The sequence below is a fragment of the Camelus ferus genome, chromosome X (genome assembly GCF_009834535.1).
Source record: "Camelus ferus isolate YT-003-E chromosome X, BCGSAC_Cfer_1.0, whole genome shotgun sequence".
In the NCBI taxonomy this organism is placed as follows: Eukaryota; Metazoa; Chordata; class Mammalia; order Artiodactyla; family Camelidae; genus Camelus; species Camelus ferus.
Window position 1 is genome coordinate 37,591,453 of NC_045732.1, and position 27,986 is coordinate 37,619,438.

Genomic DNA, 27,986 nt, shown 5'->3' on the forward strand with positions numbered 1-27,986 from the left:
TGTTTGCAGTGGGAGCCCAGTGAGCGCCATCCTTGTTAGCTCAGTCTAGCAAGTTATTGAAACGCCACAGATCTTTCCCAGCCCAATCCTTCCACCAGGTTCTTGATTCACTCATACTGCCTTCATTCTGACTTGAAGGAAACCTGAATCATGGGGGTTCCAGGTGTGATATCAGGCGTGAGTTTGCAGAAGAGGGATGGCATGGCTTAGGACTGCCTAGGGATAGATTGTGGTCCGGAGATGGTGAGTCTGGTCCTGCCTCTATCCCGAGAGGCATTGCATTTATCAGATCAATCCTTTCTGTTACAAGGAGCCCTAATTAATGCATGCACTGATTTGTTCTTCCCTGCTGAGGACTTCAGATTAATGATTACTGGGTGCCACATGTGCTATCTCTTATGTATCTTTAATAAAAATAACGATGCTACAATTTACAGTAGCCTCACTGTGTTCGGGCGCCCTGGGCAAAGCGCTCCACATTCATTACTGCATTTAACCCTCGCATCACCTGATGAGGCAACTCTTGGGCATTATTTCCCTTACCGCATAGAGGAAGGAACTGAGGCTCAAAGAATTTCAGTAAATTTCTCAAGGTCACAGTGCTAGAAAGAGGTAAGGCAGGTTTCACACCAAGGTTTGTTTTATTTCATAGCACTTAACCACTTGCCATCATGCTGTTATGTTTTAATGTTAAGGGGAAGTGAGAAATTTAATAATAGAACTTGGGCAAGGTGGAAATGAAAATGAGGTAGCACTGTTGCATCACTCTTACAACTACCCTTCTTTCAATCCCCTTACATTTGCCAAGTGCCTCCTAAGAGCCAGCCCTGTAGGTCAGTGCCGGGGGTAGGCAGCGAGGCACAGCCACTGCCCCTCACCCCAGAGTTGTCAGTTGTGCTCATCAGAAATGGATGCCAAGACAGAGTCTGGGGTAAGAGGTATCTGTTGGGGATCAGCACCTATGAAAAGGAGGAGTTGAAAGCAAGATGGTACAAAGGAAGAACTGGAAATGTGATGCAGGCCTGAACAAAACCTCGGCCAGCCCAGCAGGGAGCTCTGGAAGGAGGGTTGTCCTTGAGGGCATCCCACGTTGACCGAAATTACCAGGCCTTTATATCTCTGCCTCACCCACTCACCAGAGGACAGTCACCCCGGAAGGCCATGACCCTGGGCGAGGCAGCTGGGGCAGATCCTGAAGGCTGACACCTGGAGGTTGACTGTGGGGCTGGACTCTGAGCTGTGTGATGCAGTATTGACTACATTTAGGGAGTTTATAAATAGCAGAGGGCATGGGTAGAGGACAAAAATATGACAGGTTGACCAGGGAAAGGTTCCCAGAGTCTGGCTGAGCCAAAGACAGCCTTGCTCCACGGAGAACTCAGGTTCTTGTGGACAACCAACAGAAAAGGAGGGGCTCTGTGCCCTCTGCCACATTGGAGTGGCACACTGAAGGCCGACAGAGGGAGGTTAAGCCCAAGGTCAGAAACCTTGGGGACGGGGGTGCCTGGGAGAAAAAAGAGCCAGGGCAAACAGAATGTCAGCTCCATGGTACACTGGGGAGCCTGAAGGCCTCGAGCCTGGACATAGGCCCAATTAGGTGAAGACCCAATTGAATAGGTGTTATGAGGGAGAGTCCCCAAACTCTCTATGGCTCCTATAAGATACCTGTAAGTAAAAGTAAAGCCAAAATCTAAAACTGGTGAGACAGAACATACAAATGGCTCCAGACACTCTCTGACTCTCTGTTCAATGTGTCTACTCATCTGTCCACCATGCTCATCATCTGTTGTCTTGGCATCATGACCTTAACCACAGCGATGATCTCAGTATATTAAAACAGCCCATTTGGGGTGAATGTGCTGAGTGGGAAGAGGGGGCAGTGGCCTCCCGTTTTGGCCCTCTTATAAATTTGGAGATGCGGGAGGTGTGTTGGAGAGGGCCTCGCATGCCTAGACAAGAAGGGTGCACTTACTTTGGCAAGGATTGAGAAGTCACTGAAGAATTGGGATCTCAAGAGTGATGGAGAGATTGGACCTGGGATTTAGAAGGACCCATTTGCTAGCAGTGTTCTAGATACTCTGGAACAGTGAGAGGTGGGAGGTGGACAGACAGTATACTGTCTTGGTCAAGGAGGTGAAGGAAGGGAGCCTGAGCTGTAGGGAGGGTGGCAGTAGAAAGAAGAATTGGGTAGGGGAGACAATGAAGGCACTTGTGTTTCTGACCTTGGTGATGAAGAGAATGGTGGGTCCCTCTAACAGCAATCGGGAGTCTAGAGGAGGAGCTGGTTGAGAGGGAAGGGAGCTGGAGAGAGAGAGAGAAGGAGAGAGCATTTTTTTCTGTTGTGAGATAATTTAATGGGAGAAAAATTCAGAATTTTGAATGTGTAACCTAGGTTGAGTCTCCCTGAAAGAAACCAGGAGATGAGGATTTGTGTGCAGGTGGTTTCGTAAGGAAGTTCTTCTGGGGAGACTTGCAAGGGGGAAGGAGAAGCAGGAAAAAGAAAAGGAAAAGAGAAGGGAAAGAACCAAGCAGGGCGCACACTCAGGCACTGACCCACGTGGCGGCTCTGCAGGGGAGCCGTGCCTCCCAGTCAGCTTCCACCCGGTCTAAGGGATCTGGGCTTCCACACTCCTGCCCCTGTCAGTCCATGACCAAGAGCTGCCAAGGGGGAAGGCCATCTCCCAGGCACGTCCAGCTATCTGCACAAGTGTGCAAAGTGGCTCCATCCTCCTAGTCTGAGGGCTCTCCTCCCAAAGCAAAGCGTAGGTGTTGAGTGTTAGAAGTAAAAGCACAGTGAGCAAGCAGGGCACACATACAAGGGTCAAAAGGGATCCTAGGAGATCTGGGTAGGGCGCCAACATCGCCCACTGTCACAAGGAGCATTGTCTTGAGAAAGAACAGCAGCTGGCCAGCCAGTGTCCTGACTGGGCTGTTCCCCATCCTCCTCCAGCCATCTGCTGCTTCAAGGAATCAAGTTTGGAATCCTGGGCAGTGTTTTGCTATTTCACCGCAGATTCACCCTTTTCCATAGAAAGTGGGAAGCCAGAAGGAGCATGTCTCGATGCTGAGCATCTAATGGGCTACAATGTGCCCTGATGCTCTGGTCTGGCGGGAGGCATCCACCCAACCCTGCAGAGGGCTCTGAGTTCCAGCTCATTATCAAGCCCATTGCTGTGGCTTCTGAGATGGCCGTGAGTGCCTTGGCCGCCCGGCAGCCCTCTCTAAGGCAGCCACTTGTCAGCAGTCAGAGACTGGCCCCAGCCCACTGGCTGATGCTTCCAGCCCATTAGAGCTTGCTGGAAGACTCAGGAACAACTTAGGACACTGGCGCGCCACAACCACCTGCAAATTACATTGGCCTGGACTACACTGAGCTCAAATCCAAAGTGAATTAAGCCAGGTCCCTGGCGGAGAGGGGAAGGAGGAGTCCTTCCTTGCAAATAAGTAACAATGAGAACCACAGGAATACAGAGCCAGACTAAAAGGCCACCTTCTCAGATCCTCCTACTTACTCAGTCCTGCGCTGTGAGTGTCAGGCAAAGCACAGGGCCAAGGCCTCTGAAAAGTGAATCCTAAAACAAAGGGCTTGGTCAGGGTCCCACTCCAGCCTCCTCCAGCTACCTTCTGTTCCAACAGGCCCATGTCTAAGCCATACTGCTTGTTCAATATTTTGCATCCCACCCCTGCTTCTTTTTACTCCTAGTCCCAACCTCTGTAGCTCCTGCCCACCTCACTCCCAGAGAGGGAGGGAGGCAGGCCTCGCTTTGCGCTCAGCTTCGAAGCAGTAAAAAAGAAAACAGTGGACCGCTGGGAGTCAGTTGTTTTTTTCCCAAAGCAGCAGCGCCATCGCTCTGTCCCCCTTCCTGTTGGAGAAGAGTGCCCTGTGACCTCCTCAGCTGCTCATCTCTGGGGCCCCCCTCACCGCTGGGGGTCCAGCCCAGAGCAAGGTTGTCAAAGTGGTGCCTTTTCCCCACATGGACCACGCCGACATCCCTACTTATTCCCGCTCTCCAGTTTTTCTCTGATTTGGCATCCTTCCAATCCCACAGGAATTCAGCTGATAAATGAATTCATACTCAAAGGTTATTGACTTAATTTGTCACCCCCATCCAGGAGCTGTTTGCACTGAAAAGAGATCCGCCAGGGAGAGGGCAATGTTTAACTGCAAAGCATGCCTTTCTGATAGGGGTTGGGGGTGGGGAGTTAGTCAGCGTGGCCCTCGGGTAGCCCCCTTCAGATCACCTCCAAGGAGAATCTTTCTCTCAGCAAATTCCAGCTGCAGGGATTTCCCAACCTTAGTGCACACTGGGATGGCCTGGGGCACGTAAGACACGCTACAGATTCTTGTGCCCTAAACATTTGATTAAGTAGGTCTGAGTAAGGCCCAGGAATCTACATTTTCATCCGCTCATCACTTTCTGATGGGAGTGGTCCATGGACCATATTTTGAAAAATACTTGGGTATTAGTTTCCTCAGGCTGCCATAACAAAGTACCTCAGCCTGTGTAGTTTGAACAACAGAACTTTCTTTCCTCACAGTTCTGGAGGCTGGAAGTCCAAGATCAAGGTGTCGGCAGGGTTGGTTTCTCCTGGGGCCTCTCTCCTTGGCTTGCAGACGGCCGCCTTCTCACCATGTCCTCACATGGTATTTGCTCCGTCTGTTCACACTCCAGGGGTCTCTGTGTGTGTCCCAATTCCTCTTATATGGACACCAGTGAGATGGGAGTAAGGTCCACTGTAAGGGCCTTATTTTAATTTAATCGTATAGTTCATGGCTCCAGCACCAAATGCAGTCACATTCTAAGGTACTGAAGGTTAGGGCTTCAACATGTAAATTTGGAGTTGGGAGTGGGGGGCATGATCTAGCCGAGAACAGGTGTATAGAAACAACAATAAAAAGGCGTTTATGAAGGGGCAGCAGAAACCAAGTTCTTCCTTCTTTTCACTAACTGCAAGACAAACGCTCTACCCAGTGTGAAAGAGATTGTGCAGAAAGCACTGGGGATCCGCAGGTGAAGTGGATGCTGCGGGCCTTGTACAGCACCCCCTGTTGGCACTGCTGGCCTCTGTTTAGGCAGCCACCTTGGCTCACCCTCTAGATGGCCTTTCCATCTGTTATTCCTCTTAGGAAACAGGCTTTCTTCTTTGAGCTTCATGGGAGAGAACAGTCTTTGGCATTGGCACCAGCATGGCCGCCGGAGGCAGCCCTTGCCTCTGCCTTTCTTCCCCCAGAAAGAAGCTGAGGACCCTTCACCCTCCCCACTCATCATCACCACAGGCAATCTAATTACAGCCTTGTCTTAAAAGAGGAACTCACTTACAGTTGAGACTTCTTTCTTATGAAAATGTAACATCTCGAACTATGTTTTTATGGCCCCCCTTATTGAAAAATAAAAAAGGAAATTAATTAATTTCCTTGTACACGGGAAAGACTCATGAGGTCTTGCTGGTTTTGCACGAAAAGGATGCGCTCGCTCGCGCTCTCTCTCTCACCCTCTCTCTCTCTGCCTCCTGCTGTGTGACAGTGAAATGCTAAAATGATTTTGGCAGGAGAATATTCTCAAAGGCTGTTTTTATTTCAGCAGCAGAAGAGTATCTCAGAACGCAGGCTGCACCTCTGCCCTGTGGGGCTGTTTCTAATTGCACGAGGTGAGCTGCAGAAATCCTTCCCCCAGCCTGGTGGGGAGAAGGCGGCCAGAAACCTAAGAAAGATAATCGTGTCTGCCACACTCAGCACTCACCACTTAAAGGAATTAACTTGTTGGAATAAAATATTTCTACGGGTTCAGAAAACTATGCTTTAGAATAATGAGGCTGACCCGTTCCTTGCGCACTGCAATCACTGGGGTTTGTTTCTTCTCTCTCTAATCACAACATGCGATCTTCCTCTTTGCTCACACCTCTGTATGCAAGACTGGCTGCAAATACTTGAGATTATCACCTTCTCATTTTCAGTGTGAAATAATTGCCCAAGGATGGAAACTGACAAACAAGAATGGATTTCGGAAAGCAGCCCACTTGTGCTTTAGGATAGCCCAAGTAGAATAGAGATAGGTGCATTCTGTCTCATCAACTTCTCCCAGCCTCCCACCCCTTTAGAAAATGAGTTGTGCTTTCGCAGACCTGGATTGATTTAAAATTTTAAAGACAGTGGAGATGCTATGTTTAATTAAAATCCTATAACTATACTGCAGCATAAAGGTATGAAGTTCTGGGGAGTAGGCCTCTTGTGATTCATTCTTAGCATCACCTCTTATTGGCTGTGTGGCCTTAGGCAAATTATCTAACCTCTCTGTGCCTCAGTATTTTAATTTATAAAAATGTGACAATGGTAATGCTTTATGAGATGGTGAGGGCTGAATGAGTTAGTATGTGTAAAGTGCTTAGAATGATGATCAACATAGAGCAAATAGTCAATAGATATTGGCTATTCTTATTTATGCTCTTGGAAAAGAAAGAGGGGATGCCGTTTTTCTCTCCATCAGAAATATTTGTTAAGCATTGTGCTCGGGTATAAGGAAAATTAATCAAGGCCCCTGCCCTCAAGGAGCTTGTTGTTCAGTGTATATGCCTGATATATAAACAACTTACTATAAGACAAATTTGAGTAAGTGCTGAGTGAGGGTATTAGTAATATTGAATGGGGGCCATGAGAGGAGAAGCACTTAGTTGGAGGAGAAGGTAAAGATGGCATCATGAAGGAGGTGGCATTTAAGCTGGGTTTTGGCAGGATAAAAGATCTCTGTAAGCAGAGAACAAAAGAAAGATGTTGCAGACTGTGGAAGAACCAGGGATGCAAGCAAGGGAGGAGTCCATGGTAACTTTAGAGAAAGGCAAGGATCCTGTGATTTTGAGATGAAGGAATGGAGTGGACCTGGGGCTAGGAAGGTAGTTGAGGCCTCCTCTGTCCTGCAGCAACTGGCATCCTGAGTTTTATTTCCAGGAGAAAGAACTGGAAATGATATTGGATTAGTAAGTGTTTCCCAGATTTTTTTCCCTGGAAGAATTTAAGGAAAAAAAAATTTAATAATGAGTCAAGTCCTATAGTTACAAACTCTCATTTAGCAGGAAGAGCCACCCCCCAATTCTGTCCATGCAGGTCATTTTACACCCCGAGAAATCTTTGTAGTCACTACAAAAGTGCAGCTACCTCTGGGGTGCAATGCAGCCGCTATTTAACTGTCACGTAACATGACAATCGAGTGTCCTATTAGAGCAAAAATTTAATTGTGAAGACGGGTACCATATTTAACTGCAATCCTGGGGGGAATTTAGGTTGACAGGCTGTAATTACCCAAACTGGAACCTGGCCAGGACACACCTACTCTTTGCCAAAAGAGCCACAGGGGTTTCGACCATGGCTGAAGCAGCCGGTCCTGTAGGGTGGGGAATCGGCACTTGCAGCCCCACAGCGCCCCCTAACAGAGCTCTGGGCCAGCGCAGGCGCTGCGGGGAGCTGGCCTCTTCTGACCCTCTGTACTTAGAGTTGCTTCCCAAGCACCTTCCTGCCTCCACCTGGCTCCAATCCATCATGGGTTATCAGAAACTTTCCATTTAAGATTGCCTGGCTGTGGGTTCTGCAGGCAGGTTTTTGCTAGATCTTATCGATGTCTGTCTGTCTGTTTGGCCCTCTGTGTGTCTCTCCCCGGGTCCTGCTGTTTCTCTCTTATCATGACGGAAGTGCTTGTCCTGATAAAATAATTACCCACCAGAGCACAGTGGTTCTGATCACCAGCTGCTGTTTCTACATAGAGATCAATTAGAGGCATGTTTTCACTGGGGAAGTGGGCTGGTAGGGCCCGTTTACTAAAAATCCCATTAGGATTCTTACTGTGAAATGCATTATACTTTGGTCTTTCAATGCAGTTGCTACCAGCAAAAATAAAAATTGAGCCAAGAAGAGGTGGAAAGGTGGCTTGCTGATGTCACTGAAGGGTTAAAAAGGAGAACGTTCTGGGCTACAAGCAGCAGTGTGAATAAATGTGGTCTTAATTTAAGGTTATGGATTTTTTTTAAAGCCTTGCTTTTTGTCTTCAGAAATCTTTGCATTCATATCAGTTAAAAAATAATTTAAACAGAAAATAAATGTTGGAGCAAACTCAAATTATTATGTGCATTTTAAATAAACCTTTGTTTTCTGCTGCAGACATAGCATATGAATAATAACATTAATAATGATCACGATAATTTGTCAACCGATGATCTTTTCCCTCAGACCTTCGAGGCTGTTGGTTCCTGGCCTGGCTGTTTAAACTTAGCCGATCCTCCTTCATGAAGGGACTTGATGATAACAGTCCTTATTCCCTCTGTAGGGTGGAAGAGTCCAAAAGCCCAGGGTTCTAGCCCCAGCTCTGCCCTAATTAGCTGTGTGACCTTGGGCAAGTTGCCTAACATCTCTGGCCAGCTGTCAAAGGACAGAATGGTTTCTCAGGGTGATAAGTGGAGCCATAATGTGAAAAATGAAAAACAATGTAGTAATATCACCTGGGAAGATTTTTTTTTTCCTTTTTCTTAAAGATAAAAGTTCTGAAAAAAGAAACAGGCTGAAAAAGCAACTTCAACAAAGCAATTGTTAGGGTACAGGAGAAGTTAGATTAAGACTATTTTTTTAAAATGTATGGGATGGTTTTCCATTTAGTTTCTAAGGACACATACACATGCATTCACACATAGGTGTACTTTGGTCATGGGGAAATCCACTTAAAATCATCACTTTTCTGCTCCCCTGGAAAGAGATTCTTACTGCTCTACAAAGGCAATGACAACAACATTGTAATATTAGCATCTCTTTAATTCTTCTGATAGTATAAAACTGTCCAGATACTATCAGTAGAAGAATAATATGTAAGGTTGAACTATGTGAAATTGCCATTTCTACAGGTCAAAAAGAGTTAAACATAGGAGATTTCATATAGTTCAAACTAATAATGTATATATGGGGTATATATAAATATATATAAAATGTATGTATATATATATCTGCCTTTTTGATATGTAATAATAATACAGTCCAGAAGACTGATTTTTCTATATTCTTAATCCTCTAGCAAATATTTCCCAGTGATAGATTGGTACACTCTTCATATTCCTGTCCTAATACTAAGATGACATAAGACTTGTTAACAGAAGATACTATAGCACCCCAGGTTACATGGGGACAGGCCCCGATTTGGTTCTATAAGAATCAAACAAGAAGTTGATACATGGAAAGGTCACTTAGAGGCACTAGCAGGGCTGCTGGCTCCCAGCAAAGGTGAAGGGTGCCCTGTACCCCTGGGGACAGTGATCCTAGTGGAGTTGGGCCCAGCGAGATCTCTTGCACAGCTTGACTCAGAGGTTTGAGATCATAATATATGGCCCTGGGGAGAGATGCTTTTTAGCCAAATTTATTGGCAATTATTTTTATTAGAGATTTAAAAAGGTAAAAATATAAGTATTATACCCACTAATGATTTTAGGAGCAGGTAATGTAATAGAAAGTTCTGGGATATTTTCAAAGGAAAAAGATGGAGCTGCTAGGGGTAGGGAAGCTTCCATGAATAAAGGGAGTGCATTCCCAAATGAGTAATGAAATAGTAATTCCAGAGAGGAACAAATTTACCACTGATTACAAATTTTACTTCCTTATTTACTTCTTTGTCTTTATTTGTTGTTTCTTCCACCTCCGTAAACCAGCCAGAATAACCAGAGCAAGTTCTCCCTAAACATATTTTTCAGTGGAGGTAACTATAAATTTTCATTGTAAAAAGTCAATAGATTATGGAAAAGTATTAAAGAAGAAAGTAAAAATCACTTGTAATCTCATCCTTCAAAAAGTATGATTGCAGAGCAGTTTTACCGAGACGTTTTTCTACACGCAACACACTTTATAAAAAATGCTCAAAAAACAAATCATTCTATGCCTCCAGTTTCCAACTTTCTTTTTTTCCTTTAATGACATTTACATGTCATGGATACCTTTCCATATCAAGAGATGTAAAGCTATTGATCTTTTCAAAGTGACTACATAGTATTCAACTGTATGCTTAACCAGTCGGCTATTGATACCCATTTAGATAGCTTCCAGTTTTGCTACTGTAAAGCTCACTGACATAACCGATCTTTGTGTACTTGTCTGATTATTCCTTAGGCTTCATTCCTAGCAGTGGAATCTATGAGTCAAAGAACAAGGCTTTTGTCATTCATCGCCAAATTGCTCTCCAGAAAGACTGTGCCTATTTATAGTTCCATTAGTGGCACATGTAAATGCCCATTCCCCCTCACTTAGCCTGGGGATGATCTATATCTTTGCCAATCTGATAAATGAAAAATTATATTTTATCATTCAACCTCATTAGTAATCAAAGAGATGCCAAATAAAAAAGCATGTCTTCACTCTACATAGTTGACTTGTATTCCTTATGTGGATTACCTACTTATGCTTTTTGCTCATTTTTCTATTTGGGTATACCTTACTTTCTTATTGATCTTAAGAGCACTTTACATATTAAGGATCCTCTTCTTTCAACTGCTGTCTGTGTAAAAAATGCTTTGCCTGGTTTTTCATTTGTCCTTTGTTCCTGGCTTTTCTTTTTCCCTTTCTTTCTTTCTTTCTTTTTTTTTTTAACAATGCCAAAGTTTTACATTCTTGTGTATTAAAACAGTTAACATTTTTCTTAGGATTTCAGTCTTCAGTGTTACTCTAGAAAGGCAACATATTCATCTTATGATTTTTTTTTTCCCAGTCATGCTGAGGTACACTACAGTTACAGCTCTCCTTTCCCTCCAAATCACGTTTCTCATTACTTTCCAGAGGTTTTGGGATCTTGGAAACCGGAGCAAAGGAAACATGATTATTAATAGCAACACTTGACATTTCTATTTTCAGTGTGCTATAGGATCACTAATTAGTCCCCCCTTCAGCTTAGCACTCCACTGGTCACCCTGGCTGCCATTCATTCACCCTACAGGACACTGAGGCATAGGACAGAGAAGGCTGTGGCATTCCACTTGGTAGGTAGCACTTTACCTGCCCAGGACTTAGATCCAAGCTCCCCATCTGTGCTTAAATCAAGGTGAGGCAATTTCTTCCACAGAGGCTGGTAGATTCCCAGGATGCACTCAGACCATAGGGATGAGATCTCTGGGTGAAACTCCACTGCTGTCCCTCCCCCCCCCCCCAAAGAAGGGAAATCGTATCATATATAGGATGGTTTGCAACCTGGGGTTTTCTGACTTTAACTTGGGCCACAGGAGAGATTGTACCACTTTTTAATTCACTGTTAAAATTTGACTATCAGAATGCCTACTGCAAGAGTTAGGGAGGACCAAGAAAAAAGGAGGAAATGAGTGGACAGAAAACACCTTTTAACTTGGTGAAGGGTGTGCTCCCAAGGCCACGTCCGGTGAAACTCATTCATCCCACAAAGGTCAATTGCATGCTGGGAACTGGGCTAGCGGCTGGGGAAACAATGATGTTTTTCAGCTGCAATGGAGTCGGATGTGTACTGTTGTGTGGACTATATGAACAGTACAAAGCTCGACAGCAGCACAGAGGAGAGACTTCCTGGAGGGGTGGCCTCTCTGCTGAGATCCAAATGATGAACAGGCATTCATCAGAGCTTTGTGGGTAGAAGAAATAAAGACAACATGGGAACTTTCCAGAAGAGTGGAGTGGAAGGGAAGCCAGGAAAACTGGATTCAGAAAAGGGAAGGGCCTGTAGAAGTGCTTCTTATTATTATCTTTGGAGAAGGACTAGAGTTTTTCCCCCCTCAATGTGTCACAGACAATATTTTTGTTATAAGATGCAGTAACAATGGATTAATACAAAATTAAAGACTTTCAAAATACAAACTCCATTTTTATTATTAGATTCAGCAGACAAAAATTATTCTGTTGAATTGCTAGAAAAGTTTCGATTACTCTTAGTTTCTGTACTTACCTCATTGCAGACCAGCACCACTTTGACTGTAGTACTGGTTCACAAAACATGCTTTTTGAGCAGCGCCGAGCCTGAGCATTCTGGGAAGCAGATGGGGTCAACAGGGTCAAATGGTGCCAAGGTGTTAAGTAAAATGAGGTTTGGTAAATGTCCTTTGAATATAGCAACAAATAGGTAGTTGCAAAGAGCACTTTCACTGGAGTGCTTGAGACAGAAGCCAGACCAAGTGGGTTGAGGGGTTCCCCTGCATTCACAGAGACTAAAAAAAATGTGGAAGGGAAGATTAACTAAAACATGAAATGCTTAAGCTTAATATTGACAAACATCATCCTCGTTTACACAAAAAGGTTAACAAATAAATCTATGTTGTGACAAGAAAGAAGGACAGATAGTAGCTGGATAAAGTGTATCATGTAGTAGAAAATGTATCGGTCCAAGAGTCTGGGGGCCTAGATTATCAAGTGGAGCCAGGCAGTCATAAGCTGTGTGACCTTGGGCAAGTCATTCACCCCCTCTGGTCCTCAGTTTCCTTCTCTGCCAAATGAGGGGATTGTGCAAGATCTCCTCTCTATGTTTACTTCCCACTTTTGCATTCTGTAATTTTAATGTTAAATAATCACTGTAAATATTGATGCTCCTCAAAGTGGTACAATTTGGGGGGAATTCTATTTCTTGAATTCTGTTGAATCTGGCTGTGCATTTTCAAGAGCTTATCCATTGCCTGCAGCCAGATGCCAGCCAGCAAAAACCTTCTCACTTGGTTACAACTAGTAAGATGAACCTATCCGCCAAACATTAGGAACCAGAATATGTGCTAAGACCCTACACGTTCCTGGTGTTTGTGTAGAATGCACTTCGTGGTCCAGCTGGGAGGGTGAAGAAAGAATCTGAAGGCATCCCTAACCTGCTCTGAGCTTTGAGAAAGCCAGGAGCAATGGTGGTGGGAGAGTGGGAGTAGGGAGCAAAGTTATGGTTGTGATGCAAGCTTGGCAAGGGTCTGGGAGACCCTACAGTGGGACGAGTTTTCCTTTTCTGCCCAAACCCCTCTGAAGTGTCAGGGACGCTGGCTGGATCATTGGTCCTCATCTTTGTCCTTTCTATAGTTAAGAAATTGACCTGCCGTTCTGTCTCTGCGGTCCCTGATATCATAGCCTCTGAATTCAGCAAATCATGACGTGTCACTGAAGGTCTTCCTCACATCCATTGTGTATTTTCTTTGAACATTACTTCTAGCTTTATAGACCTTGCTAGGACTGTCTCCTGCATTTCCTTCTGGGCAGAATTAGCAGAGGCACTCTGTGGTCACAGACACACACGCGCACACCCGCACACGTGCTTTGTTCAGTCAGAGCAGAAGAAAGCAGTTCAGTGGGCCCAGGTAAACAATGAATTACCTCGTGCTCCCTGCAGAGTGGCTTCCTGATAATGGGCAGGGTTGAAAGCAGGGGCTGTTTTCTGTGGCTCACCTCGTAGCTGCACATCGCTCTCTGCCCATTAAGTGAAACTGGAACAAGCCATTTGGGTGGTTGCAACCACATCTGGCTGAAGTGCCCAGCTGTTGCTCTTTCCTCTCTCTGGTTTTCAGTCCCCGTGATGTGGGCTCATTATAGCTGTGATCGTTGCTGATGACATTAATGCACTGTGCTGCTTCTCCATCGCACGTGCCATCTGCTCCCATAAGCCCTGTGGGGTAAGTGGTAGGTAATTGTTTCCCATCGGTAGTCCATTTTCTCAGATAAAGGATGCGAGATTCAAAAATAAACATCCACTCTGAGCTGTTGCAATGAGGCCAGTGTGGATCTGGGGGCAGCCACCCCATCTACTGCGAGTAGTGAGCGAGGCTGTTTTCCCCGTAATTCAAGTCGAAGGGCAATTTGATTCATTAACAGTGGCTCTGGGAAACGAGGAGGTTCAGGGAGAGAGCAGAGGCAAAAAAAATCCCTGAGAGTTCTTATAAACCAGCAGGGTCAGTGCAAAAGAGAAGGGGAGAGATGGAGAGAGAAATTGGTAATTCATCAGCGAAGCCTTACTAGTGGATGGGAATGAAAGATAAGAGCCCATGTAGTTTCAGCAGTGGGAAATGGGCTTAGGCACCACCACCTTGGCTTCTTAGCTACGGCTTCGGCTTTGCCACCAAGGACCACAGGTTCCAGACCAGAATTGAAAGGGCAGCATGTCAAAGGGCACAAGGCACGGTTCAGAAGGTAGGCAAGCAGAGAGTGTAAGATGGGGCGATGCCACAGAGGAACCAAAAGGCCAGCTTATAGAAATTACAATGGGGGAGAAATGTGATTTACCTGTGTCTTCCCAGGCTCCCGAGATGACTGATCGGGCTTGCTTTTTTTTTTAAGGGAATTGCATCCTATGGTTCACTTTTAACCTGTTTTCCCTTAAGAACTGCCCCACAGCATCCTTGGTTTGACTTTCACCTCCCTCAAAGCTCATCTCCACATACGACAGTCATTTATTCAACAAATATTTACTGCACTCCTGCTGGATGCCTAGTGCTGTTCTCACTGGGAGCTTGCTATGGGCCTCTGGAGCTGGACAGGCCCAGGTTTGCCATTTGCTGCTACAAATCTGTAACTCCTCTGAACTTATGTTTCTGAATCTCTACAGTGGGGTAATTGTACTGGTTTCCTGTGATTGTTATGAGAACCAAATGAGACTCTGTGCGGCTCAGGCCAGAGGCTGCAAAGGCCCTCAGTAAACATGGAGATGGGATGATGAGCATCCCTCCTTTTACACGTTGGACCCGTCTCCTCGCGTCCTTTCATCCGTGTGGTCCTCTCACACCTCCTCCGCCAGCTGAGACCTGCTGCCTGCATCTGCTCAGGCCCTGATTTCATACCTCCTGTGCCCAACTGTTAGTCTTTACTTCCGAGAACTGCCCTGTGGCTCCCTGGGGCAGGGTGAGGGCAATGATTTCCTCTGGGGGCAACTGAACTGGTCTGGAGGGGTCACCTTCCTGCAGCCTTCCTGCCCACCCAGTGCTCCTGAGTTAGGAGAAGGATTCCCTAACACCAGGCTTGCTCCAATTGCAGCCAGTCCTGCTAATTGATTCATGTTATTTTATTTTCTGTACTGGTGGTTAGGGCCTCAAGCAATTTTATGCAAATTTATGAACCTTATGCAAATGAGGGCATCCCTTGACTAATTGCACACAAAATGGAAGCTTTGTGGGCACCTCCCCCATTCAAGTGTGCCCTGACTCCTTCTCATCCTTTAAATTACTCCCAGACTCTCCCATCTCCACCAGCCCCCAAGATCAACAGCCTCCCCTTCCACCAGCCTCCCCACCTGCAATCTTCTCAGGGGCCATTTTGGAATATTTGAGGTTCAGCGTCAGCCATGTTTGCAAGGGCTGGTGGCTGCCTGGTGTCCCAGGACACCATAGCCTTGGGGGGATACCCCGCCCTGTTTGTTTTTACTTCAAATCATTTGAATCCCACCCAACTTCCTTTTCCAAGACTCCCAGGACAGGCAAGACCAGCTCAGGGCAGCCTGGAATCTGCCAGAGGCTCATAGAGCTGGCCTGATGTGGCCCCTTTGGGTAAGAGCAGAGCTGTGTGTGGCCCTTCCATCTCCGTGGGACCTTGTCACCAATCTTAGGCCCATTTTTGGCCCCGGCACACTGACAAGTAATTCTCAGGAAGGTCTGTCTTGAGTAGGGTTCTCTAGCATCAGAGCCTGAAATAGGAATTTAGGGGGCCAGTGGCCTGATGGAGGAGGGCTCTCAGGATGGAATGAGGGAAGCAGGATGGGGCAGGGGCAAGCTGGACAGATGTGGGTTCAGATAAGTCTCGACTCAGCCTGATCCCCTGGGGAGCTCTGGCGTTGCCCAACTTGAGGGAAGGTGAGGGTTTGAATCCACTCCCAGCCCCTGTTTTGAGAGGCAGTGGCTGCCAGTAGCCCCAGGGGACAGAGATGGTAATCTCCCAAGCATTTTTGGGGAAGGGGGCTCCCTTCTGAGAAGGGGTCAGCCAACACACAGCAGCTGGGGCATGGGTGCGCCAGCCCAGGTAGGGCACCAACATGTCTCCTGCAGGCACTAAATGAAATGCTGGGTCACGACCACCGAGATCAAGGCCTTTCCATTTCTTTGTTTGTTTGTTTAACCTAATTTAATTCTAACATCTCTGTAAAGCAGGCATTTAAATCATCCCCATTTTATAAACGTAATAACTAGTGCTCAGGGCAAGTTGCCACCTGCTTCCAAGGCCATGTGACCGTGAACCTCCCAGACAGAAGAGGGATTTGAACTTGGAGTCACTGACTTTTCCCTGGGCCTGTCTGGCCTGGCAGTGGATCAGGACCTTTGTTTTGCATCCAGACTCTCTGATGTCCAAGGTCGGAATGTACTACTTCAGAATTCTTACACACTGAGCTTTTCTCGAGAGCCCTCTTTCCCTATTCTCCCTCTTGTATGGCTCCTTTTCACAAAATCCCCATGGAAATGTGTGTAAGGGAGTTTTGGGGGTGCTGGGGTCCTAGGGGACAGGAAGTGGAGCCCAAGGTTTCCCATCCTCTTCCTCCATTCCATCCTGCCTCCTACTCCCTCTCTTCCCTTCCTTCCCCTCTTGGACCCCTTCCCCCACCATTTCCCCTTCCTCTCCCTTCCCTTAGCTCTGTGGACTCCCCCATTCCTCTTCACCCCCTCCTTGCTTTCCTTTCTCCTCCTCCCTCCCCTCCCCTCCCCCACTCTTCTTTGCCGTCACTCCCTTTCCTTTCCTTTCCTTTCCTGCCTCCCCTTCACCCTCCCCTCCCCCTTTCCTCCTCACGTATCATTATTCCCCTTCCTTCCCACCCGGTGTTATCCCTTTCTCCCCCTCCTCTTCCTTCCCTTCCCCCCATTTCCACCCGGAACACCTCCCTTCCCCCTCCTCTCCATAATCTTCCTAGTCCCTTCCTTACCGCGCCTACACCCCCTCATCCCCCACCCTCCGCCACCCCTGCCTCCCAGAGGGCGGCCATCGCCTCCGCAGGCCCTGCCCCTAGATGAGCCAAAGTCTGTCCGTCTCAGCCCAGGGCGGATTATCCAGACCAGGTCGCGAGGCGCGCTCTGCAGTGCGGGAGAAGGCAGCATCTCAGCTCCGGGCGCTCCCGCCCTCCCCGCGGCCGGCTGAGAGAGAGGGGCAGGTAGAGGGGCCCAGGGCAGCCTTGAGTCGCCCGACTGTGCTTGGCTTGCTGGGCCCGCGGGGGATTCGAGCCGCGCGGGCAGCCCCGGAGGCGGTACCTGGATACGCCTCAGCGTGGCAGTCTAGCTCGGGAGAGGGCGCCCACGGGGAGCCAAGTGAAAGCGCGGCTGGAGGGGATCAGTGTATCGTGACTAGGGGAGCAGCCTGCTGCCAGGCAGCCCCCAAGAGAATGGCTAGGCGAGGAGCGCGCTGAGGATCCATGTGGCCGCAAGAAGCTAAAAGTAAATGGTGATGCCAGGTGCTCTGCGCAACAGCCCGCTCTCCCCGCCCTTTGTATCAGCATCAAAGCCGTAGTTCACCCGTCCTCCTCCTGAGAGGTGTTCCCAATGCTGGGCAACGGGCCAAGGACTGTAATCATTAAAGCCAATGTTGCAAGAGTGCTTACCCTGTATCTGGCATTGTGCTAAGTCTTCCCATTTTACAGATAAGGAAACGAAAGGGAGGCACATTGAAATTGTCACACAGCTGGTAAATTGTAGAGCCAGAATTCAAACATAGGAGGTCTGCCTCCAGAATCTGGGTCCTTAACCATTACACTGACGGCCTCCCTGTGCTCAGTGTTATGCTGATCAAGATGCCCCAGAAGCTCAGAGAATGGATGAGAAAATGATCTGGAAACACTTTCTCAAGACAGCAGCCAGAGAAGCAGTCTCATTTGTCTAGGGCAGGTGGCTACAAAGCTGGGAGTTCCTCTTTATCCTTTCCCTGTGTCGATAGGCTGCATACCTGTGGCTTCCTGTGTCTCTGATTTTGCTGATGGTTCTGGCCAAAGCTCAAGCCATCAGAAAACTGTTTCCCCAGGGGCAGGAAAAAATTGTGCATTTCTTCTCTCCTTGCAGCTTGTCCTGGGATCCGCCCACACACTACATTAATCATATACGCTGCCCCTTCCCCAGCCTCCATTCCTGCAGGTGACAGTGTAACCTACAACCACTGCCACTCTTCACCCCTTCGCTCAGTACTGGACAACTAGAATGAGTCACAAGGGGCACGGCTTTACCATAAAGGAAGGAAGCACATCATTGTGTGTCCTGCGTTGTCCCCTATGAATGGGGCCCAGAACTGACACCTTCCAATATCCCGTCTCGGTTAGGTGCCATGAGAATAGCAGCCATTTGTTGAAGTGATCCTCTGTTTCAGGCTCTTTATAGACATCATTGCTCCTCCTCCCAGCACCTCTTAAAGACAAGTGTCATTATCTTTGCTTTAGAGGTAGGAAAACTGAGATTAGAGAAGTTAAGTGACCTCCTGGCCAAAGGTTGGGCAGGAAGTCACCTGACTTCCAAAACTACTTTCTTCACATCGTGTCCCCTGTCTGGGGTCAGAGAAGAGCTCTGAGGTCAGCCTCCAAGCACCTCCCACTCAGTTTGTCAACTTCATCAGGGGCACTGTCTCCCTCATCCAGGCTCCCCACTCCCACACACACACCTTTCCTATTCCTTCTCCTTCCTTCCTTCTGATTTTCCAAAAGTTCACCTTCTACCTGCTACCTGTCCTTAGTTGGGACACCCAACTGAATGGGAACATTCCCTCTGCCCAGACGGGGAGCAACCCCTCCACTGCCACTCCCAGTCCTGATGGTTACCCTGTTGTAATAGAATTGAAATCTAAAGCTAGAGGTATCTCAGGGCCAAGGACACAACCAGAACATGTGTGTGAGTGAGCGTGCATGTGTGGGTGTGTGCCTGCACGCTCAGTGAGATCTGTAACAGGGAGCAGAGTGGATTTTAGCAGATCAGGAAAGGAGTTTTCCTGCAGGCTCCTTTGGTGTTCTGTTCTCATGGTGATGCAGGTGGCTGAAAGCTGGAGCCAGAGAACTGGGGAGCTAAGGGCTGTGCCTACCCCATCTTCCCAGGGGCCCATCTTCCCAGGGGCCCATCTTCCAACTGCCTGCAGAGCTGAGAAGCAAGGCTCTGGGTTGCTTTTGTCCTGGCAGGGTATTTTGTTTGCTTGGAGTATCTGAATGGAGCCAGACTGAAGAGGAAGGCTGGATTGGGGAACCTCATGGCAGTTCTGGGTAGCAGGAGGGAGAGGGAGGCCATTTTGGCCTAGAAATCCTAAAGAAGATGGGACTTCTCCACCCCTAACCAGAGCAGACTCCTGCCTTTGACTTCTGAGACCTCAGGGGTGGGGAGCAAGTGTTAAGAGGACATGCAGTGGCAGTTTAAGCTCTACAGGAAGACTTCAGCTGGGACCTCCTAGCCAGCTGCCTCAGCATGGAACTAGGGGAGGAAGGAAAGACAGGAGGGGCCCATTGTCTTATCCTAGGAGGACCCAGATTGCAGAAGTGCTTGTTCCCAAAGGCCCTTGGAAACCTGTCTGTGTGGTCCACCGCCCCACCCCAGACCCCTGTCCCTACTCGCTCGCTACATTCTCATTATGAAGGCTGCCATCTGCAATGCAGGCAAGGACGAGGTGCCTTCTCCCCTGCTGGAGTGCTGAGAAATTAGGTCCAGGGCTACATCAGTCTCTTTCACAGCACAGTTATGTGCTAAGAACAGACAGCTTCTGATAGAGAACCCGCCAGCAAGTGGCAAAACGTCTCTCTCAGATGCAAAGTCTTGGGTATTGTAGACACCTGCTTCCCGAATAGAGAGACTGAGGCCTTATTCCGCAGATATGCTTCTCCATCCCTTCGTCCTCGCTCTGCTTTGGCACAAACACTGGAGTTATTAGGGAAGTATAATGTTAAGGCCACTGAGTGGCCTCTGCATGTCCCATTGCCAGGAAGAGAGGAAAGCTGGGGGCATCTGGGTTTTGGATTTCTGATTACCCCTTGGGAGCTGGAACACCTCTGGAGTTTCCCACGTCTGGGGCCCTGGCAAAATTTTCTGTAAACCAGAGTGCTTCCTGAGCCTTTGTCCCATCCTGATCTGACGTATGTGGGCAAGCTTTGCCAGAAGGAAAGCTTTTGCTGCCCCTACTCAGAGTTTTCTTTCAGATAGTGCCTCCTCATCCCCATTTACAGGAAAGATGAAGATGGAGCCTTAAAGAAAAGTGCTCCCTGCGTCCTCCCTTCTCAGCCAAGAGAGACAACGTCCCTCCAAGAAGGCTGAGTCAGCCAGACCAGGGCCCGCCTCCTTGAGGCCCCTGCTGACTCCAGCTTCTGAGTGGATTTATAATGAAATTCAAATGAGATCGAGGTTATCCAGGGTGAATGAGGCTGCTCCTCATCCCTCCTTTCTCTGGAGGGGGCAGCAGACAGTAGATCTTCACCTTCTTCAAGAATTGTTTTTGAAAGAAGAGTTAGTCAGGATGGAGTAGGTACCGGCCGGGGTAGGAGGGGGAGACACCCTAATGTCCATTCAAGCCCTGTGGTTGCAATTCCTTAGCTAAAAAGAATAGGAACAGGGCGCTTCTGAACCTTATCAGAACACCTGTGTGCCCTTGAGATCTTCAGGAGGCTCTGGAATGAGCTCACCATTGCTGTGCATACAGACAAAGCCTGAGTGTGAAGCCCAGGCCCCGTCCAGTCATCAGATGGGGAATCGAACTCAGCACAGTGGGAAGGGCACATGCTTCATTGACTCTTCTGGCTGAGACTGCTGTTTTCATTTTCAGCTGCATGTTTTCTTTGACCACCCGAAGCAGTAGCCCATCTCTGGGTTCTTCCTAAGCAGACAGAATGCAGTCTGATGACCCCAGGAGCATCCACTCAGAACCACACCGGCCAGGACTAAAAGCCACGTGCCTTCTGCCCTGGAATCGGCCACACTTCCTGAATCCCTGGCAGGCCAGGCCAGGCCAGGCCGGGCCAGCCGTGCTGCGCTGCGGAAGTCTGGCCTCCAGGCTGCGAGATTCCAGCAAGGTACCATTTCCATATTCTCTGGCAATAACTAATTAGCGATTATAAAGCTCTTTGAAATATGAAGTGCTGCATGATAATATCTGTAATGAGCCTGATTCTTTCCCTCTTGCATGCGAGGCTGGAGGAGTAGGTTTTCCACCCATTAAGGGGAGTCAGGCTGCAAGGCAGCTTCCCTTCCCTGCGGAGCATCAGAGTCCTGGTCTGATCAAGTGGTCCTGGGGAGGGAGCAGCCCACTGGCAAAGCAGCACTTTGATGCCCGCCCTCCTCCAGTCTTCTAACCGCTTACCAGCTGCTTACCAGCTTCTGACTTCCCCTCCCCTGGGTGGGAGAAGGAGGGGGGCAGCGAAGATGATGGATGGAAAGAGGAGAAGAGAAAGGTGGAGTTAGGGTGAGGAGAACGAGTTGGGCTCTTGGTCTCCTTAATGTGATTTAGAATTTCATATTAATATATCACCTCAGAAAAAAAATTAATGAGAAATGTGAAGAAAATAGGATAATGAATATGATAATATATGGGGAGTGCTTTGGGCTTCTTGGAACAAAGGTGCAAGGAATTATTGCTGTGATTTTCTCACGGTGCATATATATTTTTATTAAACTCTTAAAAAAATGCCAGTAGATTCACTTCTTTGCAAGGTATTAACGCCCCGCAGAGGAGTCGTTCTTCAATTAGTTCCCTGAGTCTTGGCCCACCTATTGGCTGTTCTCTTGTCACTCTTCTGGAGACTTCCAGCGTAGGGGATGCGGTGTATAGATTAGAACACTCAGTGGCTTTGCCCAGAGTGTCTGACACACACGTGCCCAGACAGATGGCTTCCTGAGCACGTGGGGCTCAGGAGGGCTGGAGGGTGGGATGGAAGGGAGTTGAATGCAAAGCAGAACTGGAAGTCAAGGTTCTAGATGGATGAAAACTTAGGGGAAGAGCAACTGACTTGTATTTAGTCTTCTGGCCTCCTCACCCAAGGGTCCACTCAGGCCAGACTTCTTTTTAAGGATTTAAACATAATTAAATATAAGTTCTCAGTTGGAAGGGAACTTTGTGGGGCTATCTTGCCAAGGGACCACAGAGACTAGAACTAAGATAAGACCATCACAATTTATCTTTCTCACTTCCCTGTATCAGTGGTTCTCACAACACGGTCCCCAGACAGCAGCATCGGCATCACTGAGAACTTGTCAGAAATGCACATCCCCAGGCCCTACCCTAGACCCAGTGAATCAGAAATTCTGGGTGTGAGACCCAGCAATCTGTGTTTTAACAAGTCCTTCAACATGCTCAGGTTGGAGAACCCGTACTAGCGAATGAGTACTCAAGTCTTCATCCCTTTATCCATCCCTCAATGCATCCAGCCAGCCAGCAATCCTTGACACGCAGCCACGCACTTAGTTCTGTTCTAAGTTTAATGGTACATTCAAAACGAATATAACACAGTGTCCCAGACCTCAGGAATTTTATTATTTTATTATTGTCTAGCTGGAGAATAGTAAAGACCATTTATGTAGCTCTTTTTGGCATCCCAAGCATCCCAATCAATGTTTTTACTATTGATTCTTATCATGCTTAGCACAGTCCCTTCACAGATAAGGAGACTGAATTCTGCCAACAACCACGTGAGCTTGGAAGAGGATCCCAAGCCCCAGACACCTAGACTGCAGCCTGACGAGATTCAGTGGAGGACTGAGCCAAGCTGTGTTCAAGCCCCTGACCCACAGGAATGGTGGAACTGTACGTAACGGCGAGGCACTAAGTGTGTGGAAAATTCATATAAATGGCCAAACAATATGTCCCATCCCACACTCTCCCCTACAGCTGTGACCTTGACATTCCTCCCATCAATAGGGAGAGTCTAATTCCCATCACCTTGAGTCCGGATGGGCTTGTGACTCCTTTGATAGAGGACACTGGATTTTCAAGACTGGGTCATAAAAAGCGATGCATCCACCTTGTCACTGGATCACTTGCACTGGAGCCCTGAGCTGCCACGCTAGAAATCTGACTATGCTGAGGCCACCACGTTGTGAGGCAGCCCAGGCTCTAGGCACATGAGAGAACAACGCTTCCTGTGAGCCCAGCCTCCGGCCATTGAGTCATTCCCAAGCTCTCTAGTCTTTCCAGCTGAGGTTCTAGGCATCAAGGAGCAGAGAAAAGCCATCCCCACTGTGCCCTAACCAAATTCCTGACCCGCTGAATCCATGAAGGTAATAAAATGGTTGTTGTTTTACATTACTAAGTTTGGGGGCAGTTTGCTACATGGTAATAGTAATCAGAAATCAGGCCAAACCCGAAATCCATGGGGTGGGAAAGTAAACTCCACCTACTCCAGTGTGAAGTACTGCAAATTCACATGGCAAAGGGCATACATGTATAATTTTCAAATTGCAAGGGTCTGAAGGATTGGGAGCAACACCATGATCTATCATACAGCCTTATATCTGGTTATGTTAAGGATTCAGCTGAGGCCCAGAGAAGGTTCGTGCTTTGTTCATAATCACACAGCATTGGTGTCAGGGCTTCAGAATCAGCCCTGGTGAGCATCTAGGACTGTCCGTATCTATGTGTTTGCCACACCCCGAGCTGTAACTGGTTGAATAAACTTGACCTGAGAATGACCTTCCCAGTGAAAGAGGAACCCAATGAACGTAGACCCTGAATGATTTCCTTAGCTTTTAAAAGCCCCGGGCTGGTACCTGTTGTAAATGGTTGTGCAGTATCGATATTTATTGAATTTTGCACCCTGTGAGTCTGTTTTGTGGCTGCACATCCATGATGGGTCACCATTTTTTTTTAAAGATTATAAATGTAACATGCAAAAATCATATTTGTTACACTTATACATATTTATATCATACACTTGCAGTATATAGAGGCACTCAGAGTATATATTATTTATAAGCATTGCTGCGTCTCAGGTTTGTTAGAAAGGCTCAGAGTGAGAGTGTGTTTGTAAAGTGCTCCAGGGTCCTCTGGGATGAGGGCAGCTATGTAAGTGTAAGTCATTATCATTAAACTAAACTGCCTTCCTCCGATTACTGACAGCACCGAAGAGGTTCTCCCGCCTCCCCGGCCCCTGCGCACGGTCTGGTAATGCTGGGGTAATATAAAGATAATATTACTGTAATAAGTGCTTTGCAGCATTTACGCCTTTATTAGCAGCAGCCATATTGTAAGGAGGGGAGAGGCCCCCAGAAGTTCGCCAAAGGGTTGGTGCGGAAGGCAGAACACTTAGAAGGGCAAGGAAAATTCTGGGTCCAGATTAAGTGCAGGGCAGTGTAGCATGAGGTAAAATTGTCGCCCCTCATCCCCTCCCCCAGAGCCCATTTTTAATTTCACTTGATCCTCAAATATGCTATTGAGTCCAGCTGAGTTGGGTATTGGGTAGTAATTGATATGGGGGGGAGCTTCTGGAATTCTAGCCCCTGGGACACCCTATTGCATTTTAAGTAACCTCCGAACACAAGGGAGGCCCCAAATTGACAGTAGAAACCCCCACTTTGATTGGGGTGTAATGGAAAAGGCCACAAAGCCATGGACTTCCCAGAATGAAGTTAAGCTGCATGGCTGAATGGCTTCACTGGTTGTCCCCACGTAACCTATGACAGAGCATAAAAATCAGAGGGAGCTTCTGAATAGTTCTTATATTTTACAAAGGGTCCCTTTCCTCTTAGAGTTGCATGTATGTTACACTTGCTACAGGTTGCATAGATCTTCTGGCCATATACTTGGAATGTGGAGAAATGTGTTATTTCTAGATCTTATATCTCAGGGCATTGGGAAATCTAAGAGTTACATCTACCCTCTCGTTTGACCCTTCTAACATCTCTGTGAAGCCAGTCTTATCTATCATCCCCATTTTATAGATATGAAAACTGAGGCCCAGAAGGGTTGAGAAAGTGGACCAAGGTGTCATGTCAGGAAGAGTCAGACCTGGAATTCAGGCCTTTTGACCTGAGGTTAGCAGTCCATTCCTTCCAGCTGTCCTGTCGGGAGGATGTGTACAGCATAAAGGGATCTACCTTCCACAGTTTTACTTTGGAGGTGACAAAATCAGAAGGGAGAGGGTCAATGTACTGGTTATGTATTGCTGCATAACAAACCACCACAAACTTAATGGGGTAACACAGCAGCAGCCATTTTATCATTACGTCTCATGGTTCTGGGGTGACTGGGCTCAGCAAGACAGTCTCAAGCTGCTGCAGTCAAATGGCTGGAGGTGGAGACGTCACACGTCTGGTGCTTGGGAAGACTCCAACAGCTGGGGGCTGGCACAGCTGGGCTCCTGGGCTCTCCACCTGGTTCCTCCAGCATGGCTACTCTGGGGACACAGAGATTTCTTACATGGCTGTTCAGGGCTCTCAAGGTGGCTGTTCTGTGAGAGACAGGTGGAAGGTGTATGGCCTTTTACCGTCTAGCCTTGGACATCACACAGCATTACTCTTGGCTACTCTTTGTTAGATGTGAGTCCTGAAAGCTAGCCCAGATTCAAGGGGAGGGGGCGAGCTCCACCTTATCATGGGGGGACTGTCAAAGAATTTGGAGGCCTGTTTTAAAACCACCATCACTCTGTTCGGACCACTACTCCTTGAGGCTCCTTTCAGGACTCCAAGCAGAATGCAGGCAGTGGTTAACCACTCCCTCCCAACCCTTCCTCCCACCTACCTCCAAAGTGGCCAGACTGCCCTTGGCCCCAGTGTGATCTGGTGAGGTGATCTGGGCACTGTCTGCTCCCATACTGATGATGCCAACAGGCACAGCCAGGCCAGGCTCCCGGGGTGACCCATGTCGCAGTTAAGGAACCACAGCAACCTATCATCAAAAGCCCCAGTAAGAGGGTCTCAGCGGGAGCTGCTCGCAGGTGTGGCAGCCCCAGCGACAGCCCCTGGGCCAGAGCTGCTGAGAAGGTGTGTTTGCCTTTTGGCTGAGATGCTTTAAAACCCTAGTGACTTGGTTTCATTTTGAACCTGACAGATAAAAGGCCGACTTTGACTGAGAATATTAACTTTCTGGCTCCTGCCCAAGAAAGCTGAACAGATGAGGAAATAATATAAAATAAAAGGCGTCTGCAAACACTGATTGTCGGCTGCTTTCCATAAAATACGCCCACTGTTATGGGTAACACTCCCCGAGTCTTTCATTTCTTGGCCCCCTCCCTCTTTTTCGCTCCTGGTACCCAAGGAACTGCCTTCTCTTATTTAGAAAAAAAAAAAAAAGACAGACAGAAAGAGGAAAGGGTGTGTGTGCTAAAAACAGCACCTAGTTCCTCTACTGGAGATGCCAAGCAGGTGCACCCACAGGCTAGAGCTTCTTCTGGCTCCCTGATGAGGATTGTGGGAGTTACCTGGGCCCGCCCCACATGAACCTGACTTCAGAGACCCAGGAAGAAGGCTATTCCTCAGGGCCAGCCCCTCCCTGGTCCCCTGCTTGCAGCTGCTTTCAGAGGAGCAACTTCTAGCTGTGGCATCTCCTCTAGGCAGTGCGGAGGGCCTGAAAAGGTCTCCAGCAGCCGCTGGTGGACTGCCCCTGACCAGCCCTTTGAGGCTGTGGGGAAGGGGGGCGGGGATGCTGAGAGCAGAGGCTTAGGGAAGTGTTCTGCTTGACACCTCTCCTGTCCCCACTCCATGGCTGCTGCTGCCTCTGTGGCTGCCCCTTAACTGGAAACATGAGGCCTGGAGTAGGACGGACCACACTTACCGTGCTTTGACCTGCAACTTAAGAAAACAGGATGATGCGTGTATTAGTTTACTTGGGCTGCTGTAACCAAGTACCCCATACTGGGGGGCTTAAACCACAGAAATGCACGGTCTCACTGTTCCAGAGATGGGAAGTCTGAGATCAAGCTGTTCCTTCTGAGGGAAGGATCTGTTCCAGGCCTTTCTCCTTGGTTTGGTGATGGTGGTCTTCTCCCTGTGTCCTCATGTGGTCCTCCGTCTGTGTCATCTATGTCCAAACTTAACTTTTCTTTAAAAAGTCAGTCATATTGGATTAAAGTCCACCTTAATGACCTCATTTTATCTTAATCACCTCCGTAAAGACCCTGTCTCCAAATACAGTCACATTCTTATCTCCTGGGGGGCTAGGGCTTTAGCATATGAACTTGGTGGGGGGATGTAATTCAGCCCATAACAACTCTGTCGCTTAAAAAGAAAAATCACAATAGCTGTTGACCCTCAGTGGTGTTTCAGAGCAATAGCCTGGGCCCAGCACACTGTTAATGGACACCTCACACTGTTTGTCACCTCGCTTTGGCCTGTCATTGTGCCCTGCTGCCTCTGCTGTTGGTTGGGCTTCCCTGCCTGGATCAGTGGAGGTCCAGAGCTTGCAGGCAGACAGTCAAGGGGCTACCTGCGAAACAGAATGCACCACCACCCCGGCCACCACACAGCAGGCCTTGTTCACAAGGGAAGGCCTCTGGGCTGTCTAGAAAGATCAGATCAGTAAGGACAGCAAGAACTGGAAGGTGGCTCTCAGCTCAGAGCAGCTCCCATGCATGGTGGGAGCAGCTACCAGAAACTGAAACTCCACCACCAACTAAATCTGGGATACTGGGTGCATCACCATGGTTCTCCACACCTTATATTTTTTAATGTATAAAGTGAAGAAGAGGAAATCTATCCATTTGTGATTTGCAACCCCATTGAAGGGGTCCAGCCTACCAAAGTCTGCTGAGCTCATGATGTCCAGCCATCCAGTGGGTCACCTGAGATGGGTGGTTCTTCTTCTGCTGACCTCAGGGGAAAATGTCGGACATTCCCACGAAGCCATGACAGTGACCATCTGCTCGCCTCCCCCATTATAGGCACAGACTCCTGAGTCTTGGGCATCCAGGGACTCGAAGCAGTTATGAGACCTCTGAGTCAACCTTCAAGTGAATAAAATGTAGGGAAAATATAATCGCTCCATGAGCAGTGCTTCTCGAACTTTGGTTTTTTACTGCAACAGTAAGAAATTCTCCTCACAACCCCTAACACACACACATACACACACTCACACATACTCCACAACCTGTACCTTCAAATTATGTCCAGAACTGACCACTTTTCCCCCCTCCACTGCTTCCACT

General features: G+C 47.8%; 1 long non-coding RNA gene across 1 annotated transcript in view; it reads left to right on the plus strand.

Annotated features, from left to right (window-relative positions):
- LOC116662075 overlaps positions 1–23,788 on the plus strand; it is an 84,987-nt gene extending 61,199 nt beyond the window's left edge. Inside the window, exons 3-4 of the long non-coding RNA XR_004318069.1 lie at positions 20,681–20,927; positions 22,494–23,788. This is a non-coding gene — a long non-coding RNA (uncharacterized LOC116662075). The remainder of the gene's footprint in view (positions 1–20,680; positions 20,928–22,493) is intronic.
- The last annotated feature ends 4,198 nt before the right edge of the window (positions 23,789–27,986 follow it).